Source organism: Ranitomeya variabilis, chromosome 1, assembly GCF_051348905.1.
Source record: "Ranitomeya variabilis isolate aRanVar5 chromosome 1, aRanVar5.hap1, whole genome shotgun sequence".
NCBI classification, from domain to species: Eukaryota; Metazoa; Chordata; class Amphibia; order Anura; family Dendrobatidae; genus Ranitomeya; species Ranitomeya variabilis.
In genome coordinates, this window is record NC_135232.1 from 818,472,236 (window position 1) to 818,487,325 (window position 15,090).

The following is a 15,090-nucleotide window of genomic DNA, read 5'->3' on the forward strand; positions in this document are numbered from 1 at the left end:
TAGGATGGGCATAGATTTGTCTTTTTCATCTGCTTTTCACCCTCAGACTAATGGCCAGACCGAGCGGACTAATCAGACCCTTGAGACATATCTGAGGTGTTTTGTCTCTGCTGACCAGGATGATTGGGTTGCTTTTTTGCCATTGGCAGAGTTCGCCCTCAATAATCGGGCCAGTTCTTCCACCTTGGTGTCCCCGTTTTTCTGTAATTCGGGGTTTCACCCTCGATTTTCCTCCGGTCAGGTGGAATCCTCGGATTGTCCTGGAGTGGATGCGGTGGTGGAGAGATTGCATCACATCTGGGGGCAGGTTATGGACAATTTGAAGTTGTCCCAGGAGAAGACTCAGCGTTTTGCCAACCGTCATCGTCGTGTTGGTTCTCGGCTTTGTGTTGGAGATTTAGTGTGGTTGTCTTCTCGTTTTGTCCCTATGAGGGTCTCTTCTCCTAAGTTTAAACCTCGGTTCATCGGCCCTTATAGAATATTGGAGATTCTTAATCCTGTTTCTTTCCGTTTGGACCTCCCTGCGTCCTTTTCCATTCATAACGTTTTTCATCGGTCGTTATTGCGCAGGTATGAGGTACCTGTTGTACCTTCAGTTGAGCCTCCTGCTCCAGTGTTGGTTGAGGGTGAGTTGGAGTACGTTGTGGAGAAAATTTTGGACTCTCGTGTTTCCAGACGGAAACTCCAGTATCTGGTTAACTGGAAGGGTTACGGCCAGGAGGATAATTCTTGGGTCAATGCATCTGATGTTCATGCTTCTGATCTTGTTCGTGCCTTCCATAGGGCTCGTCCTGGTCGCCCTGGTGGATCTGGTGAGGGTTCGGTGCCCCCTCCTTGAGGGGGGGGTACTGTTGTGAATTTGGATTCTGGGCTCCCCCGGTGGCCGCTTGTGGAATTGGACTTGTCATCCTCTTTCCTGTTTCACCTGGTTCCATCAGTAGTGGGTGTCGCTATTTAAGCTCATTTCTCTGGTGGTTTCTTGCCGGTCAACAATGTTATCTGATGCCTCTCAGTGCTTGTTCCTGCTTCTAGACTACTACTAGATAAGTTGGACTTTTGTCCTTGTTTTGTTTTGCCTATTTGTTCCAGTTCACAGCTGAAGTTTTGTTACTGTGTCTGGAAAGCTCTCGTTGATCAGGGATTGCTACTCTGGCGTTATGAGTTAATGCCAGAGTTTAAGGTAATCTCTGGATGGTGTTTTGTTAGTGTTTTTCTGCTGACCATGAAAGTATACTATCTGTCTTCTGCTATCTAGTAAGCGGACCTCAAATTTGCTAAGACTATTTTCCTGCTGCGTTTGTTGTTTCATCTGAACTCACCGTCATTATATGTGGGGGGCTACTGTCTTCTTTGGAAATATTTCTCTAGAGGTGAGCCAGGTCTTATATTTCCCTCTGCTAGCTATTTAGGTCTTAGGCCAGAGCTGGGCATCTAGCGATAAATAGGAAATGCTACCTGGCTATTTCTAGTTGCGCGGCAGGCTTAGTTCATGGTCAGTATAGTTCCATCTTCCGAGAGCTTGTCCCTCTATAGGCTTGCTATGATCTCTGCCTGCAGAGATCATGACAAGCCAGGGAGCATACCTACGACTTCCTGGATGCCACGCGCCAGCCGGAGGACTAACTACGCCTGGTAGAGGAAGGAACAGACCTGGCTTACCTCTAGGGAAATACCCCAAAAGATGATAGCAGCCCCCCACATGTAATAACGGTGAGTTAAGAGGAAAAGACATACACAGTATGAAAGTAGATTTAGCAAAGAGAGGTCCACTTACTAGATAGCAGAAGGATACAAAAGAGGACTTCACGGTCAACTGAAAACCCTTTCAAAAACCATCCTGAAATTACTTTAAGACTCCTGTGTCAACTCATGACACAGGAGTGGCAATTTCAGCCCGCAAGAGCTTCCAGCTACAGAGAATAACAAAAACTGCAAACTGGACAAAAGATACAAAACAAAAGGACAAAGTCCACTTAGCTGATCAGCAGACTAGTAGCAGGAACATGCAACCGAAGGCTCTGGTTACAATGATGACCGGCAAGGAAATGACTGGAGAGCAAGGCTAAATAGGAAACTCCCAAACACTGATGGGAGCAGGTGAACTGAGACAGCAAAGCACACACAAGTCACCAGTACCACCACCAACCACCAGGGGAGCCCAAAAAGCGGATTCACAATAGTACCCCCCCCTTAAGGAGGGGGCACCGAACCCTCACGAGAACCGCCAGGGCGATCTGGATGAGCCCTATGAAAGGCACGAACCAAATCCGAGGCATGAACATCAGAGGCAGTTACCCAAGAATTATCTTCCTGACCATAGCCCTTCCATTTAACCAGATATTGAAGTCTCCGTCTGGAAATACGGGAATCCAAGATCTTCTCTACAACGTACTCCAATTCACCCTCCACCAGCACAGGAGCAGGAGGTTCAGTAGAAGGAACCACCGGTACCTCATATCTCCGCAACAACGACCGATGGAACACATTATGGATAGCGAAAGATGCCGGGAGGTCCAAACGAAAGGACACAGGGTTAAGTATCTCCAAAATCCTATAAGGACCGATGAACCGAGGCTTAAACTTAGGAGAAGAAACCCTCATAGGGACAAAACGGGAAGACAACCACACCAAGTCCCCAACACGAAGGCGAGGACCAACACGACGACGGCGGTTAGCAAACTGCTGAGTCCTCTCCTGGGACAACTTCAAATTGTCCACCACTTGTCCCCAAATCTGATGCAACCGATCCACCACCGCATCCACTCCAGGACAATCCGAAGATTCCACCTGACCAGATGAAAAACGAGGATGAAACCCTGAATTGCAAAAGAAAGGAGAAACCAAAGTGGCAGAACTAGCCCGATTATTAAGAGCAAATTCTGCCAACGGCAAAAAGGCAACCCAGTCATCCTGATCCGCAGACACAAAACACCTCAAATAAGTCTCCAAGGTTTGATTAGTTCGCTCCGTCTGGCCATTAGTCTGAGGATGGAATGCAGACGAAAAAGACAAATCAATGCCCAACCTGGCACAGAATGCCCGCCAAAATCTAGACACGAACTGGGTTCCCCTGTCAGAAACGATGTTTTCCGGAATACCATGCAAGCGAACCACATTTTGAAAAAATAGAGGGACCAACTCAGATGAGGAAGGCAACTTAGGCAATGGTACCAAATGAACCATTTTAGAAAAACGGTCACACACCACCCAGATGACAGACATCTTCTGAGAAACAGGGAGATCAGAAATAAAGTCCATAGAGATGTGCGTCCAAGGCCTCTTCGGAACAGGCAAGGGCAACAATAACCCACTAGCCCTAGAACAACAAGGCTTGGCTCGAGCACACACATCACAAGACTGCACAAAAACACGCACATCCCGAGACAGGGAAGGCCACCAGAAGGATCTAGCCACCAAATCTCTGGTACCAAAAATTCCAGGATGACCTGCCAGCGAAGAAGAATGAACTTCCGAGATGACTCTACTGGTCCAATCATCAGGAACAAACAGTCTACCAGGCGGACAACGATCAGGTCTATCCGCCTGAAATTCTTGCAAAGCACGTCGCAGATCTGGGGAGACAGCAGACAAAACCACCCCATCCTTAAGGACACCAGCAGGTTCAGAATCCCCAGGAGAGTCAGGCTCAAAACTCCTAGAAAGAGCATCTGCCTTAACATTTTTAGAACCCGGTAAGTATGAAACCACAAAATTAAACCGAGAAAAAAACAACGACCATCGTGCCTGTCTAGGATTCAGGCGCCTGGCAGACTCTAGATAAATCAGATTCTTGTGATCAGTCAAAACTACCACCTGATGTCTGGCACCCTCAAGCCAATGACACCACTCCTCAAATGCCCACTTCATGGCCAAAAGCTCCCGATTACCAACATCATAGTTTCGCTCGGTGGCCGAAAATTTTCGAGAAAAGAACGCACAAGGTCTCATCACTGAGCAGTCGGAACTTTTCTGCGACAAAACCGCCCCCGCTCCGATCTCAGAAGCATCGACCTCAACCTGAAAGGGAAGAGAAACATCAGGCTGGCGCAACACAGGGGCAGACAAAAAGCGGCGCTTAAGCTCCCGAAAGGCCTCCACAGCAGCAGGGGACCAATTGGCAACATCAGCACCCTTTTTGGTCAAATCCGTCAGAGGTTTAGCAACGCCAGAAAAACCAGTTATAAATCGACGATAAAAATTAGCAAAGCCCAAGAATTTCTGAAGACTCTTAAGAGAAGTAGGCTGCGTCCAGTCACAAATAGCCCGAACCTTGACAGGGTCCATCTCAATAGAAGAAGGGGAAAAAATGTACCCCAAAAAGGAAATCTTTTGAACCCCAAAAACACACTTTGAACCCTTTACACACAAAGAATTCTCCCGCAAAACCTGAAAAACCCTCCTGACCTGTTGAACATGAGACTCCCAGTCATCAGAAAAAATCAAAATATCAACCAAATACACAATCATAAATTTATCCAAATATTCACGGAAAATATCATGCATTAAGGACTGAAAGACTGAAGGTGCATTAGAAAGGCCGAAAGGCATTACTAAATACTCAAAATGGCCCTCAGGCGTATTAAATGCGGTTTTCCACTCATCCCCCTGCTTAATTCGCACCAAATTATACGCCCCACGAAGATCAATCTTAGAGAACCACTTAGCCCCCCTTATGCGAGCAAACAAATCAGTCAGCAAAGGCAACGGATACTGATATTTGACTGTAATTTTATTCAGGAGTCGATAATCAATACAAGGCCTCAGAGCGCCATCCTTTTTAGATACAAAGAAAAAACCAGCTCCTAAAGGAGATGAAGAAGGACGAATATGTCCCTTTTCCAGGGACTCCTTAATATACTCTCGCATAGCAGCATGTTCAGGTACAGATAAGTTAAACAAACGACCCTTTGGAAATTTACTGCCAGGAATCAGATCTATGGCGCAATCACAATCTCTGTGGGGAGGGAGTGAACCAATTTTGGGCTCCTCAAAAATATCACGATAATCAGACAAAAATGCCGGAATCTCAGAGGGAATAGATGACGAAATGGAAACCAAAGGTATGTCCCCATGAGCCCCCCGACATCCCCAGCTTAACACAGACATTGTTTTCCAGTCAAGGACTGGGTTATGAGATTGTAACCATGGTAATCCAAGCACCAAAACATCATGCAAATTGTACAACACAAGGAAGCGAATCACCTCCTGATGGTCTGGAGTCATACGCATAGTCACTTGCGTCCAGAATTGTGGTTTATTACAAGCCAAAGGCGTAGAATCAATACCCTTCAGAGGTATAGGGACTTCCAGAGGCTCTAAATCAAACCCACAGCGCCTGGCAAAGGACCAATCCATAAGACTCAGAGCGGCGCCAGAGTCCACATAGGCATCCACGGTAATAACTGATAATGAACGAATCAAGGTTACAGACAGAATAAATTTAGACTGTAAAGTGCCAATTGAAATAGACTTGTCAACCTTCCTTGTACGTTTAGAGCATGCTGATATAACATGAGCAGAATCACCACAATAGAAGCATAACCCATTTTTACGCCTATAATTCTGCCGCTCGCTTCTGGACAGAATTCTGTCACATTGCATTTTCTCTGGCGTCTCTTCAGAAGATACAGCCAAATGGTGCACGGGTTTACGCTCCCGCAAACGCCGATCAATCTGAATAGCCATTGTCATGGACTCATTCAGACCTGTGGGCGCAGGGAACCCGACCATAACATCTTTAACGGCATCAGAAAGGCCCTCTCTGAAATTTGCCGCTAGGGCGCACTCATTCCACTGAGTAAGCACAGACCATCTACGAAATTTTTGGTAGTATATCTCAGCTTCATCTTGCCCTTGAGATAGGGCTATCAAAGCTTTTTCAGCTTGAATCTCCAAATTAGGTTCCTCATAAAGCAACCCTAAAGCCAGAAAAAACGCATCCACATTGAGCAACGCAGGATCCCCTGGTGTCAATGAAAATGCCCAATTTTGAGGGTCACCTCGCAGCAAAGAGATTACAATCTTAACCTGCTGGACAGGATCTCCAGAGGAGTGAGGTCTGAGAGAAAGGAACAATTTACAATTATATTTGAAATTCAGGAACCGAGATCTATCTCCGGAAAACACCTCTGGTGTAGGAATTTTAGGTTCAGACATCGGAGTATGTATAACAAAATCTTGTAAATTTTGAACCTTGGTAGCAAGATTATTTAAACCTACAGCCAAACTCTGAGGGTCCATCTTTAAACAGGTGAGATCAGAGCCATTCAAGGATTAGAAGGAGAAAAAGGCAAAGGCTGTAATTAGAGCTGAAATACAACTGATCCAACTATGGAGCAAGCATAGGGGAAAAAAAAAAAATCTACAGACTTCTTTTTTCTCTCCTTTCTTCTGCCAATAACTTTAACATTGGCCGGTCATACTGTCATGATTCCCAATGGCAGGGAAACATCAGAACACAAAAATAACGGACGAGCTCTGGGTGATGGAATCTCGAGCTGACCGTGAGCTAAATCTACCACACAACTAATAGTAGCCAGGGAGCATACCTACGACTTCCTGGATGCCACGCGCCAGCCGGAGGACTAACTACGCCTGGCAGAGGAAGGAACAGACCTGGCTTACCTCTAGGGAAATACCCCAAAAGATGATAGCAGCCCCCCACATGTAATAACGGTGAGTTAAGAGGAAAAAACATACACAGTATGAAAGTAGATTTAGCAAAGAGAGGTCCACTTACTAGATAGCAGAAGGATACAAAAGAGGACTTCACGGTCAACTGAAAACCCTTTCAAAAACCATCCTGAAATTACTTTAAGACTCCTGTGTCAACTCATGACACAGGAGTGGCAATTTCAGCCCGCAAGAGCTTCCAGCTACAGAGAATAACAAAAACTGCAAACTGGACAAAAGATACAAAACAAAAGGACAAAGTCCACTTAGCTGATCAGCAGACTAGTAGCAGGAACATGCAACCGAATGCTCTGGTTACAATGATGACCGGCAAGGAAATGACTGGAGAGCAAGGCTAAATAGGAAACTCCCAAACACTGATGGGAGCAGGTGAACTGAGACAGCAAAGCACACACAAGTCACCAGTACCACCAGCAACCACCAGGGGAGCCCAAAAAGCGGATTCACAACAGGCCTGTTTTAGCTGTACTGGTAACAGGGGCCTTGGTCGGTCTGAAGCTAATATCTTGGAGCTGTATATGGCCTAAATTCTCATGATATCCACTACTAAATACATAATTAAAATGCCTTCCTAGTACAAACGTCTGCAGATCAGCAGATTGGGGGTTTTCAAGATTCAGGAGGAGGGGGTGACAGCTTCTACCCCATTTACAGCCTCTAGGTGGTTGCAGAAAGGCTGTTAGATGCATTCTCCCACGGAGACTCCTACCCGTCCCATCCTTAGGGAACATGGCTTCACTAGGTTTATATCCCCAATCATCTCCCGTATTCCAGGCAGCATCTGACCAATAATAACAGTTATTGTTGTCATTTCTGGTAACACACATATAAAACTGGATGATTCCCTCTACCACCCGTTCAGTCTCGAGGCACTTGACTACATCACAGAAATGAAATCGCCAGATATTCACCAGGGCTGTCAGGTTTACCCAGAGAATAGTGGGACCAGAATTCTTATTTACAATATGGGCCGAAGAGGTAGGGGCGAGGATGGCCCCCAACCTCAAGATCAAAAACAACAGCAACATTTCCCTTCAGTCACTACTGTGACTAAACACTGGTTCGGTCTCTTTACAATGTGAGGCGTGGATCCAGGTGCTCTTTCCTTCAAGTTTTACTGCAGTGGGGGTGACCGGGATCACCGTGTGAAGTCCTTCAAATCTCGGCTGGAGACAATCTCTGCGCACAAACTTTTTCACATACACCAGGTCTCCTGGCACAAAGGGATGGTGTCCAGGAACCTTGTCTTGGTCTGGAAGAGAACTGAAGACAGTTAAATGCACTTTGGCAAGGTGTTCATGTAAGGCCTGCACATAACTAGTCAAGTCCTGGTACTTGAGCTGCAACTGTTGTGGGAAGAAACATTCAAGACTGGGGCTCCTGCCAAACAGAATCTCATACGGTGACAGTCCTATCTTCCTGTTTGGGGTATATCTTACTGAAAACAAAGCTAGAGGAAGGCATTCTGTCCATGGTTTACCAGTCTCTGTCATTGCCTTCTGAATTTTTAAGCTTAAGAGTTCCATTTAGTCTCTCCACTCTTCCACTACTCTGCGGATGGAGTATGCAATGCTTGACTTACCCCCAGTGCTGCCATTACCTCTGACATGATCTCTCCAGTAAAATGGGAACTCCGATCGCTTTCAATGACTTCAGGAACTCCATACCTGCATATGATCTCAGCCATCAGTTTCTTCACCGTTGTCTTAGCCGTAGCTTTGGCAACTGGGTAGGCTTCTGGCCAACCTGAAAATAAATCAATGCAGACCAACACATACTCATACGTCCCTACCATGGGTAACTGAATATAATCATTCTGCAGTCTCTGGAATTGGTTAAAGGGGCCGGGGAGTGTGTTTGGATGGGGTTTTCACTGTCCTACTCTGATTATGTGTGGCACATATCATGCAGCTCTGTACCTGCCTTTCTGCGCAGGTGGAAAACCCCGGGGGCAATCCATTGTTTCTGTAGGGTGTCACACATGGCCGTCTTCGAGTGGTGCACATTCTCGTGCAGAACCTGTGCCATCATTGGGTACAGTACCTGTGGTAGGCAGACCTTTCACCCCTCCCCCATAGTCCAGTGACGGTATCAGAGCAAGCCCCTATCTTTTGCCACCTATTTTTCTCCTCCTTACTTGCCTGTTCTTGTAACCGGGCTAAGATGTCTTTCAACACAAGTGGAGATGGTGGGGTGTCTAGGTGATGTACTTGAGAGGCTACAGGAGTGCTTGCTGCTTTCTTGGCAGCCTGGTCTGCCAGTGCGTTACCCTTTGTCCGTCCATCAGTGCCTTTGGTATGTGCCTTTACCTTTATGATGCCTGCTTGGGTGGGAAGCTGTAGTGCATTCATAAGTTGCTGGACTGCCTCAGCATGTTTAAAGGGGTGGCCATTTGCTGTCAGGAAAGCCCTGGCTCTCCAGATAGGCCCATAACCGTGTGCAATGCCAAAAGCATACCTGGAATCAGTGTAGATATTTACAGTCTTACCTTCTGCTAGTTTGCACGCTTCTGTAAGCGCCTTGAGCTCTGCTTCTTGTGCAGACATATGAGCTGGCATTGACTCTGCCTTGATTACCTCATGTTCTGAGACCACAGCATATCTGGTACAGTAGCATCCTTGGTCATCTTGGTGACGGGATCCATCTACAAAAAGCTCAAAATCAGCATTAGAATAGGCACACTAGAGACCAGCCGTTTCCTGAGACATCAATTCTAGACAATCATGTGGTTTGGAAACCTAATCTTGTTCCTCTGGATCCATTCTAGAAAGAAAGAGAGTGTCCTTGCTCATGTCACCTATCACCTACTCCTCCCCCCTTTGGATCCATAGGAACTAGGAGAAGAGTAGCGGGGTTTAGGACAGTGCACCTTTTCAAAGTCACATTAGTAGACATGAGAATAGCACACCAAAGTCGCAGCTGTCCAGCCATGGACATGTGGCTAGTTTGTACACGGTTAAGGATACTATATACATCGTGTGGGGTATGGACCATCAGTGGATAATCCAAAACAATCTCTGAAGATTTGTGTAGCAACAGCTGGACAGACAACACAGTCCAAACACAGGAGGAACTTCCTCTTGCCACCGTATCCAGGCGGCCGCTGTAATAAGCAACAGATCTCTGTTTGTCTCCTTGAAGCTGAGTCAGCACACCTGTAGCATGTCCTGCATAGGTGAGCTCTGTCTGCAAGGCAGTGTGCAATACTGTACGGCAGTGCTCGGGTGTCTTGTAATCATATACGGGGCCTGCAGTGTGTAACACTATATCACAGGGCAAATTCCCTCTTTGGGTGGGCATAGCGTCTCCTGGATGCAAGGGGCCATAAGTGGCAAGGTAGGCCTGACACTCTTGGGCTATGGCTGGGCCCCCCTTTTTAGCTATCTGTTGGGCCAAACAACCTCTATGTGACAGGGTAGAATTAGCTGGGTTCACTATAGCTCCTATCTGGTGGGTAATTATGTCCCCATACCCCACTGAGAAAAGAACCTGAGATTCCTGAGGTGTGATATAGCAACGTGAATGACAGGGAACCAAACTTCAGATTCCTGGAAAGTCTGGCCTTGTAAGTGTGAAGGTTTCACGGGAAGAGGAGATGTAGGGGCCTTTCCGGGCTGGGAGGTCTGCCATTTACACCGATTAAAACAAGCTCTTGGTCTGAAAATTGACATAATGAAGCTGGGGAGGGAGTGAGATTCCCATACAGGGTTAAAGGCATATTGGAGTGTGAAGCTGGACTTGTGTGTATGATAGGAGATAAGGAAATCACAACATTCCTCAGCGCACAAGGGAGAATACAAAGCCCAGCTCTTTGCCCCCCTCTTTCTCCGGCTCACAGCACCGAAGGGAGAAATTTCAAGCAGGTCGCGCAGGGGCTCACTCGCCCCTCCCCTCTCCTACACAGCACTGATAAAAAGCTCCGTATCTTCTACAAAGTAACAAATTGCAGCAGTTTTCAGACTTAATTTCTACAAAACTTTCCTATGATCCTCCGTGGTCTGGGCGGAGCCCCAAGGACGGTCCGTACGCACACACACGGCAGGTTTCCACCCAGGTTGGATTCTGCACAACACAAACAGGACACACCTACGCTTCTGGAGAGCTCGTCCCGCCGCCATTACAGGGCGGTGGCTGGGACTGCGTTTTCATCATTAGTGGCAGGGCGGCCATTTTACAATCTATAAGATCACAGTTCAAAGGCATTTTATAACCAAACACGGGTTTTACATTGTCTGATCCTCCCTCTCCATCAACCTATTTTCATCCTTTGTTCTTTAAGCTTCGCGCAACTCGCAGATAAGCTTCTTGACTGCCTCTTGCCCTCTCGTGACTCTACTATTGCCTTGACTTCCACAGCATCCTCATCTAACTTGTGGGGCACTGACTTCTTCTTCTTTAAGATACGCAACATGACTCTTACAGAATACTATGGTTTTCTGCAGTAAACCACTAGCAGCAATGTCAACACTGGTGTTCTACAGTACGGAGCCTCACGTTCCACGTACTAGGAAAAGAGCCTCACGCTCAATGTTTCCTGTCTGCCCCTAACCTGAACAACAGTGATTACAGACTATCCTGCCACGATATTCTAAACCGTTGGGAGGCAGCCTCCTAATGAGACCCCTCCACAAAAATATAGGTGGTCCCCTCTCGGAACGTCTTAAGTTACCTATCTGGACAGGTGGTCCCCTCTCGGAACGCCTTAGTTACCTGTCAGCACAGGTGGTCCCCTCTCGGAACGTCTTAGTTACCTATCTGGACAGGTGGTCCCCTCTCGAAACGCCTTAGTTACCTGTCAGCACAGGTGGTCCCCTCTCGGAACGTCTTAGTTACCTGTCAGCACAATATCACAGAGGCTGCGTCTCCTATCCCTTTCTCTAAGCTGCCCCACAATCTACAACCTGCTCAATTTATCACTCCACTTCACTACTAGACAATAGTCACGGGTAGGGTGGTTGAACAGAGTACAATGACCGGTGGAGGAGGTGTGGTGTACACGAGGACGCGCCGGATGCGACGTCTCTCAGTTGCTGGTTCAGAGCGTGGCACAGGATCGCGCTCGGTCTCACCACTCGACCGGTCACCTCTCGGACCCAAGGAGACCACAGACAAACCAATAACGGCTGAGACACTAGCAAGTGTGACACATACAGTGTATATGATCGCCACTTACCGTGTTCGGAGGGTGATCAGTCCTCGAGGTCAGCCACTACGGGTATCATCCGCAGACATCCAGGCATGGGTCCAGAGGGTCTCAGATCGCTGTCCACGCCCCCCGTTGGGCTCCAAATTGTCGGGGTCGTAACGACAATATACCCTCATTCACCGGTCATTCCAAATTAAACTATAAGCATGTGGTACCGGGTAAGAATGAGTCAGACAGGTAGCTGGTTCAATCTCAGTGCATGCTCATGTGACTATATGTGTCAGCCACGGTCATAGCAACTGAACTTTATTTTCCAAATACACGGTACTAAAAAGGAATGCAATAGGCGGGGTTTAAGCAGTATACATCTAGTATTCATCCCTTTCTGATTCGTCGGACGTCTTCTGGTGGATTCCTCCTCTTCTTTCTATTTCCAAGTTTCGATTTCAAAAGAAATGAAACTCAACATTTCAGATTCTAAACTGAAGTGAAGAATGAACACTGGCAGCCATCTTTAATACAGTTACATTTGCATTAGCAAGGGAAAACTTATTGTTTCACAGTATAAGATATATAAAAGTACAAAAGGTATATAAGAAAATATATTTTCACCTTGACATTTTCATGGCTCAACCTTATAAACTTCTGTGAAGCAACTGGGCTTTCAAAATGCTCACCACACATCTAGATAAGTTCCTTGGGGGGTCTAGTTTCCAAAATGGGGTTACTTGTGGAGGGTGTCCACTGATTAGGAACATCAGGGGCTCTCCAACTGCTACATGGTGTCCAATCTCAATTCCAGCCAATTTTGCATTGAAAAAGTCAAATGGCGCACCTTCCCTTTCGAGCTCTGCTATGCGCTCAAACAGTGGTTTACCCCCACATGTGGGGTATCAGCATACTCAGAACAAATTGCACAACAACTTTTGGGGTCCAATTTCTCCTGTTACCCTTGGGAAAATAACAAATTGGGGGTGAAAAGATCATTTTTGTGGAAAAAATATGATTTTTTATTTTCACGGCTCTAGGTTATAAACTTCTGTGAAGCAGTTGAGGGTTCAAAGTGCTTACCACACCTGTAGATAAGTTCCTTGTGGGGGTCTAGTTTCCAAAATAAGGTCACTTGTGGGGGTGTCCATTGTTTAGGCACATCAGGAGCTCTCCAAGTGCAACATGGTGTCTGATCTCAATTCCATTCAATTTTGCGTTGAAAAAGTTAAACAGCACTCCTTCCCTTCCAAGCTCTGCCATGCGCACAAGCAGTGGTTTACCCCCACATATGGGGTTCATCATACTCAGGACAAATTGCACAACAACTTTTAGTGTTCAAAAATTAAAAAAAATGCATCTGAAGCAATTTTTTTGCGAAAAAAGTTAAATGTTCCTTTTTATTTAAACATTGTGGGTATCTTCTATCATATAGACCCCTCAAAATGACATCAAATGTGATGTGGTCCCTAAAAAAAAAATGGTGCTGTAAAAATGAGAAATCGCTGTTCAACTTTTAACCCTTATAACTTCCTAACAAAAAAAAGTTGGTTCCAAAATTGTGCTGATGTAAAGTAGACATGTGGGAAATGTTACTTATTAATTTAATTAATTTAATTAATTTATTTTGTGTGACATATCTCTGTGATTTAAGGGCAGGATAATTCAACGTTAAAAAATTGCGAATTTTTTAAGATTTTTGCCAAATTTCTGTTTTTTCTGCAAATAAATGCAAGTAATATCAAAGAAATGTTACCACTATCATGAAGTACAATATATCATGAGAAAAAGTCTGAGAACCAACAAGATCCATTGAAGCGTTCCAGAGCTATTACCTCATAAATGGACAGTGGTCAGAATTGTAAAAATTGGCCTAGTCATTAACCTGCAAACCACCCTTGGGAGTAAAGGGGTTAATAAGCACCTACAGTATAATATCCCCCATCCTGGCAACCTTGTGTCTCTTTTCTAGCTCCTTATGTCTCATTCCTGGCTCCAGCCATGTGTTCTCCCATCCTGCCCCATGTATCTCCATTCTGCTCCGATGTGATGTCCCATCCTGCCCTATCTATCTCCATCTTGCCTCATGATCCTGCCCCATGAGTCCCATGATCCTGTTCCATATGTCCCATGATCCTGCCCCATGTTTCCCATGATCCTGCCCATCTGTCCTTTAATCCTGCCTCATCTGTCCCATGATTCTGCTCAACCTGTTTCCATCATGCCCCATGTGTCCCATGACGCTGTGGCTGCCCCATCTGTCTTCATCCTACCCTATGTATCCCATGATCCTGTCCAATCTGTCTACATCCTTCCCTATATATCCCATGATCCTGCCCAATATGTCTGCATCCTACCCAATGTGTTCCATGATGCTGCGGCTGCCCCATCTGTCTCCATCCTGCCCCATCTGTTCCCATCCTGCCCTATGTGTCCCATGATCGTGCTCCTTCTATCTACATATTGCGGCTTGCCGCTTTCAGCAAAAAAAATAACAACTTTCTCCTTACCTAGCTGCAGTCCAGTGTTGTCGTCTCTCACATCTATTTGAGTTACGGACTTGAGTGCGCATGAAAGTGGTGTCATAGGCCAGTGATGTCATATGCCAGCGATGTGCGCGCTGATGTCAGCTGCCGGCCTGTGATTGGCTGGCGGCTTTGAGTTATGGACATGTGGGCCTGCAATAGATGGCAATAGATTTTAACTGAATGTGCATCTGAGGGCGCAAATTCAGCTACTGAACCAGCAGGATCTTCCTGCCCCTGGGGCCCGGTGGGCAGAGGGTGGCCCTGTCCCTCTGCTCACTGGGCCTCATATGCCAGTAAGGGCAATAATGACCTGATGGCTACCCTGCTGGGACCCGATCTGTGTGTGCGAGCTGTAGTGTAATGCAGATGGAACGGTGAGGGACCTGATAGTGACACAGTTGTCTGTGTGAGTTCCCATCCACCGTATGCAGCTCTAATTGTTTAGGGTCTAGTGAGTGCGATATTTTTTGAGGGGTGTCAGCTTTCTTTGATTGAGGCTCCTGCTGTATTCCTTAACTTTTTTAGCTGCCTGGACACTTCCTCATTGAACCGCAACTAGGGCTTATTTTTGGAGTAGGGTTTATCGTTCAAGGCTACTTCAAAAAAGGCAGAACATTTCTGCTATGGCTTCTTTTTGGAGGTAGGGCTTATTTTCGGGGAAACAGGGTCGCACTAGCAAAAATTTTGTGTATCAAGCCTTACTGTTCCTCCTATGTATAAATATAAGATAATGGA